The sequence below is a fragment of the Galeopterus variegatus genome, unplaced genomic scaffold (genome assembly GCF_000696425.1).
Source record: "Galeopterus variegatus unplaced genomic scaffold, G_variegatus-3.0.2 Scaffold1224, whole genome shotgun sequence".
Taxonomy (NCBI): Eukaryota; Metazoa; Chordata; class Mammalia; order Dermoptera; family Cynocephalidae; genus Galeopterus; species Galeopterus variegatus.
In genome coordinates this window covers 71,728-79,431 of record NW_007727335.1, presented here as the reverse complement: position 1 = coordinate 79,431, position 7,704 = coordinate 71,728, and positions in this window count along the sequence as shown.

Genomic DNA, 7,704 nt, shown 5'->3' with positions numbered 1-7,704 from the left:
GTCATCTATTATAGATGACATGGGAGTTAGCAGGGAACCCAAGAAGAATGACAGCACTTTGGAATAGCCACTCAGGGGAACTCAGGCTGAAAAATAAAACAGTACTTAGACTGGAAGAAGAGACAACACAATTTTAGTGTATGGCAATTTTTCACTAAAATAACATAGAACACTGAGGTTTATAGGCAGATTTCATGGAGACTATTGTATAGCTGTTTAAAAAGGCTGAATACTCACAAAATCATGTTGTCTTCCCCAAACCCTTAGCCCAGTATCTAAATTGGATGGGTGGTAGCAGAACTACCATTTTCAGGCAAAATGAATATGTTATGTTCTTGATATCAAAACTAATTGTTTAGCTGATGAATATGTTGCAATTGATTAGAAGTTCACTGGAACCTAGCCCGGTATTTCCTCTAGGAGCAATGGTTCAGTATTTGCTAATTCACTGTTTGTGGTAACTTTATAGAACATAACTATTGTGAATAACAAGAGTTGACTGTACCTTAATTAAGAGTGAAAATAAAGATCTAATAAAAAACAGAGACTAAATTGCATATAAACCAATAAGATTAACATCATGGGGGAAGGCCAGAAAATATAAAAGAGAATGGGGTCCAAAAAACAGGAGACTGGGTATCTTTTTATCTTAGACTGGGGAGAAGGAGATAAGACAATAATCAGATGAAGAAAACTTGAGTGGAGGGAGGGAAATGGCAGAGTCAAAGAAGGTCAAATTCAGGAAAGAGTTGAGGTCATCTATTATAGATGACATGGGAGTTAGCAGGGAACCCAAGAAGAATGACAGCACTTTGAAATAGCCACTCAGGGGAACTCAGGCTGAAAAATAAAACAGTACTTAGACTGGAAGAAGAGACAACACAATTTTAGTTTATGGCAATTTTTCACTAAAATAACATAGAACACTGAGGTTTATAGGCAGATTTCATGGAGACTATTATATAGCTGTTTAAAAAGGCTGAATACTCACAAAATCATGTTGTCTTCCCCAAACCCTTAGCCCAGCATCTAAATTGGATGGGTGGTAGCAGAACTACCATTTTCAGGCAAAATGAATATGTTATGTTCTTGATATCAAAACTAATTGTTTATATGATTTTTCAAGTGCCAGTCTTTATATTGTATTTTTGGAGTCCTCCATTTAGCAGTAATTGGCAATTACTTATTGAACATCCACTAGAAGATAGGAGCAAGAAATACACAATGAAGGAAATATAGCCTCAGCCAGCAGGAATCTTTTAGTTAGTGGGATACACCAAGTGAAGAGACAATTACATTTCAGAGTCGCTAGTGCTTCAACAGGACAAACGTGGGGTGCATGGGAACAGTCAGGAGGCCTCAGCTCCAGTCCTGGAGTTCTCATGGGAGAGGACTTGGCTAAGATAACTTGGCTAGAAACAACTGGCAGGGAGGGGACTCTAGGCAGTGCAAAGACCGGAGACACAAACTATATAACTTTGCTTGCCAGAATTAATATCAAAATATCTGTTCTATTCTGTTATATTACACTTTTGAGACCAGCGGTTCGCATTATTGCTCTTAATCCTAAACATTCTGTGTAAAAGTCTGTATGTGGGATCCGAACCCTCGGCGGGAGCGCCACCGCACTCCCAAGTGGTGCACTGGAGCAGTGCGCCACCGGGCCGGCCCCACATTCCTCCATTTTTGATTATAATTATAATCTATTTAAATTTTGGGTGATCTTAAATAAAAATAAATTGTTGTAAGTTTATAAATGTTAGGCAGAAACAAAAAGAGGTATATATCTATTATCCAACTATTTTAGAAACCCCACAAAGATGACTTAAGAATATATTTTGTCATATGGTAAGGATTTGGGGTGACTTTTTCATTTAACATCTTTATTAACTAGCTTTCCTAAAGTGGTTTTTAATAATTCTTGAGCATTTTTTATAGTCAATATTTTTTCTCCTAGGCAAAGTTGTGAGAAAACTTTGAAGTAATAAGCCTTAAAGCTAAGTATTCTGGCAAAGTTCGACATTAAAAACACATTTTTTTTTTTTTAAGAATAGAGCTTTTCTATAAATATTCACTATGGATGAATACACTGCTTAGAAGTGGTCTATGTTTCAACTCAAATAAATTTTAAATTGTTTATCTGTCTTTAATTTATGGAATAGTGGTATAAGTGGTTTCAGATGTGTTGGGAGCTCTTTTTATTCTTCAATTGACTTTTATTAAAACACCACCTATAGAATACTTATTTGCAACTTGAGTCTTTTTTGCTTCAGGACAGTTTAAAGTTGCCTAAATGTTTGTTTTACACACAGACTCATTGTTTGAAAGGAGTTTGGGGCTATTTAGAGAAATGCACATGAGCTATGTGGTCATATATTGTGTGTTAAATTAGGCATTTTCACTGACCTGTAGACTGGAAGTATGTTGCTGTGAAAACATGGAGAACAGTATTTTAAATATATGATCAAACTATATTTGCCAGTTATTGAAGCTGGCTCAGGGGTCTTGCAAAATAGATGTCATTAAGAGTTTATTATCGGATTAAGGAATACCACTGAGGGTTTTTCGTTTTGTTTTGTTTTGTTTTTAAGATAAGCTCTTTGAATTTCTAGAGCTTCTGGTAGAGTGAGTGTTGTACTATTTATAAGAAATGTGTTACCTACGCCAGTGTATTTTCACGATGCTACTGTGATTTAAACTTGATGACATAACAGTCAGAAATGGTCATTTGAGATTATACTTCTTTTAAGTGGTATATTTAAACTGAAATGCTGTATATTTTTATGTTTGCTGTCTGAAGTGGATGCAGAATGTTTGCAATGTTGGTAGAGGGCGTTGGGTTACTTAGTTTCATGGGGGTAAACGGAATGTACTATTAGTGAAAGAAATAAAGTTATTATTTTAAAAAATGGTTTCAGTAGAGGAAAGAGAAAAACTACTAAGTTATTAACTTGACATTTTAGATGTGAATTATTAAGTGGCTTAATATGGAAATGTTATACCACAGAACTAAAGCCAAGGGGAAAATTCTATTTGCTTTAGACCAATTGTAGCAGAAAATTAGTATCAGGAGTATTCTCCAAGGATTACCTGAAGCAATGATTCCTAACCTTTTTTCTGTTATGATATCCACGGTATTCACGTGTGTAATAGATTTCCGTGGAAATACCCAGATGTTGTAGAAATGCTCAGTATTTTTTCACACATCATGAGGGATAATTGCTACAACTCTTAACATTTTACTGTTCCCTGGCAAACTGTGGACTGCTCTTCAGGATAAGCTGTGTTCCTACACAGTTCTCACATAGCTAAAGCAAGTGAGTCAGAAAGACACAAGGGCATGCTTACAGCCACTCTATATCATATGTAAAAAAAGCATACAATTTTAAAATGCTGATACATTTCTGTTTGCAGCAGACACTAAAGCATGCCTCATGCCTGATTATTGCACACCAGCTTGCTCTGATAGCATACTTGACAACTGCCGGCCTAGAAGACCCCAGCAGTGGAGAACACGAATTTTAAAATGCTGATACATTTCTGTTTGCAGCAGACACTAAAGCATGCCTCATGCCTGATCATTGCACACCAGCTTGCTCTGATAGCATACTTGACAACTGCCGGCCTAGAAGACCCCAGCAGTGGAGAACACGTAAGCATTATGAGTTATCAGATTTCATTAGTACTGGTAGAAAGTGGCCTTATAAGACTTGAATTAATTGCAACATACAGATTTTATTGGATTGAGCTATTCACCAGGCAGTATGATTATGTTTCTAAGACAAATGCTTTGATGGAATTTTGAAATCAATACATCAATTTGCATTAGGATTTTAAATCATTTGTTGTTTTTAATGGAAGTGATGGTGACATCTGGGAATATAATTTGATGAATTATGAATAAGAATAATGATTGGACTTCATTTACATCAATCAGGATTTTCCAGGATCTCTGGTTGGGCACCATTTCTAGAGATTTTGGAGAGTTAGGACTTTGACATATTTGAATAAATATAATATACCAAGTGTTGTGCTTGGGCAGGATGTCTATCTTTGCTGCAAATAAAAAAGGATTGTTTTTCTTTGGCAATTAAAGTGCTGTTTAAAGGTTGTAAAGGTGCAGTTATCCACAATGACATCAATTCCAAGGTTTAGAACATGGAAAATGTGAAGGTATGGAGAAAAACAGTGCTCTCAAGTTTTTCTCCAGTGGAGAAATAAGAAATTAAACAATATCACAATAGAACATGGCAGGAGAAAATATTTAAGGTGGAAGAATGTTATTATTTTCTTAAGAATAACTGAATTAAATATTTTTCTTTGACATGAATTAAAATTTTAGAGAAGCAGGAACAATAAGCAAAGGTAATAATATATGGGGAAAATAATATAAGCTCTATTTCTTTTTACCTTATAAAACATTTCAAGGGCAAAAAAAAATTTTCTAGTGGAACACTAAGAAAGACAAGGAAAACCCTTGTGCAGATAAAATGGTAAGTGAAGTGTTAGGTAATTTAGTGTACAGGGTAGAGACATGCAGTACTGGCTTATTTCTGAAAACAGTGAAAGGATTAAGTCATTTTGATTGTTGCCTCAGGTAATTCCACAAATGATAAAGTAAATTTATCTACATTTCTAATAATGAAATCAATTTAATCAATGGAACAGAATCCCGGCAGCAGACTTCTGGGTCATCTTGCAATAATGTGAATAAGCTGTACTGTCTCCATCTAAAAATTCCCTTTCTTTTTTCTCTCTTTCTCTCTTGCTTTCTTTCTTTCACCTCTATTGTTGTCAGCTGTGTTCTAAGTGCTATGGTGTATGATTAAAAAAAAAAAAAAAATGATTTTTTCAATCTATTGAGAAGCGTGAATCTAATGAGTATACATCACCCATAAGGGAAAAAACAGCAATTGCCTTCTCCCTAAACTCTCCTTCTGCAATAAATAAACATTGAGCATTTTGTTTTTGACAGTTGGCTGAACCCTTGACCTTGGTGTTATAACACCACACTCTAGCCACTTGGAAAACTGGCCAGCCCCTCTAAATAAATAAATAAGTAAAAAAATAGCTTAGTCATTGTAAACAATTATGTGGTGACTCTTACTGCTCACTAAATACTCATGTACTTCTACAAATTTCCTAATGCCCATGAAATTAACAGGGTCGTGTGACTAGTTATCGTCAATGAGTTGGAAGTAGAGGTAGACTCCACACAGGTTGCTTCCAGGCTAAACAGTGCGTGACTCTCCAGTTCTCTTTTCTCTACTGTGGTGACTTGGAAGCCATGTGTTGTAGATGGCATAGCTGTAATGAAGGATTCGATTGGATCCCCAAGTCGCCACTTTGAAGGGAGTTACCCTGAAGAGCCTCTAGACTCATGGCGGACTTGCTATATGTTAATCCACTGAGAGATTGTAGTGTTGATCTTGCAGCATAACCTATCGTATGCTGAGTAATAGACTGCCAATATCTGATATTCCTTTGCTATTGCCATCAGATATCCTGCAACAAAACTCCCAAGTACACTAACAGTGTTCCAGAAAAAGTTAGGAACAAATTTTCTTCTCAATTTTTTAATCCTTAGCTAATAAACTAAACACAGAGTAGTTTACCCTTAATTTTTTCTATTCTCTTCCCTTATTACAAGCTTTTTACTTAAGGACCAATATTTTAGTCGGACAAAGAAAGTGTGCTAGACTAGAGCAGGCTAGGTGATTATTATTCATGCCTTACTTTGATGTTGCTGGATTTTTTATTAAATAGGCCCTTCGGAACTTGGAATTAACCAGTTGAAAGTAACAGTGATATGTCAGTGTAGATAATCATCACCTAAGAGAGACTGGAAATGATAAACACTCTAATGACTCGTATTGTTTAGACAATGATGATGGTGATGGTAATACTAATATCAGCTAACACTTCTATGGCACTTACTAGGTACCAATCATTAGTCTAAATCCTTTCTACATATTAACTCAATTATTTAATTTGTAATTAATGGCATTTTCCCCAACTTCTACCTATACATCTACTTATTATGAATACTTACCTCATTTCACTACTTAGTGAAAACTTTTCCAGCCCCTGCAGAAAAAATTATCACTCCTTCTGAGCTTCTTTACCACTTAGTATCTATCTTTATTAAGTACTTAAAATATTATATTGCAATTATTTGTTGATGTGTCTGGATCGTCATATACTTCCCGAGGTCTATTTCTTGTTCAATTTTTTATTTATTCCCCAAGCTTATACATTGTCTGGAACATCAACAATCATATCGAACAATTGAATAAATTAATAAATAAGGGAATAATAAATGAGTGAACAAATGATTGAAATTATATGAGCCTTTTGAAATTATGTAAGGTTTTTTAAAATTTCTTATGACCAAGAGAGTACTGACACATAAGAAACCGGAAAAATGGTCTTTTTACAATGAAAACGTTAAAGATTTTTACAGCTTTATAGTAATCCTGAAAATTTATTAAAATAATTTTAGGCTTCATTTTCAAAACAACTTTTAATCAGATATCTTCTTTGGCTTGGATAATCAGATGTGACCCAAGGGGAAAAAGTGACACAAGAGCATTAGAAGGATTTATTTTCAAGGAGGATTCTCCCTTGTGCCTAGAAAATGTTATTTCAGCCCCTTGAGGATATGGGTAGAAAATGGCCTAGGGCTCTTAGCTAGGGCCTAAGGACTTAATGGAGTGGTTCTCTATAATGAGACACTGGACCTCTTAAGTAACTTAGGCAGGCAGATGTGACCCAAGGGGAAAAAGTGACACAAGAGCATTAGAAGGATTTATTTTCAAGGAGGGTTCTCCCTTGTGCCTAGAAAATGTTATTTCAGCCCCTTGAGGATATGGGTAGAAAATGGCCTAGGGCTCTTAGCTAGGGCCTAAAGACTTAATGGAGTGGTTCTCTATAATGAGACACTGGACCTCTTAAGTAACTTAGGCAGAACTGCAGAAGCTTCAAACCTGTAGCAAAACAAAAGGGCTTATTGGCCTTCACTAGGATTCATAGTTAACACTGTTGTTATTTACTATTTAGTAAGAGAGAAACAAATAATGCAACTGAAGCTTTGAGAGTGCAAGTTTTCCAATAAATGATTCTGTTGGAACTTTGACATAATTTTCCAACAGTTAATCAGGGTCACTGATGGGTACGCAGATTTCCATGCAAAAAGGGTATCTCAGAAACAACACTTCAACATTCCTTACTGTGCTGTCAACTCAAGCAGCATTAAGGCTTTGTGACCTTAAAATCTATAAGGGAAATAAAAAAACAAATTGTTATTACTATGATTATTAATATTAGTAATAACAGATATTTACTGAGCCCCTATCATGTTCCAAGCATGCTGTTAACTCTGAATACTTATTTTAAAATACTGAATATTTTAGCTTATTAAATCTTCTGATCATTCTCTTGAGAGTTATTACATTATCTTCATTTTACAGATGAGGAAACTAAGGCACAGAGAGGTTAAGTGAATTACCCATGTCACAATGTCACACAGTTAATCAGGGGCCCTAAAGCCTAATCCTTAATCTATACCCTGCACAGTTTCCTCATGGGTGGGAATGGGGTTCTTTTCTTTTTCAGCTTTATTGGGATATAATTGACACACAGAAATTGCATATATTTAAGGTGTACAACTTGATGTTTTGATGTGCTATACATTGTGAAATGATC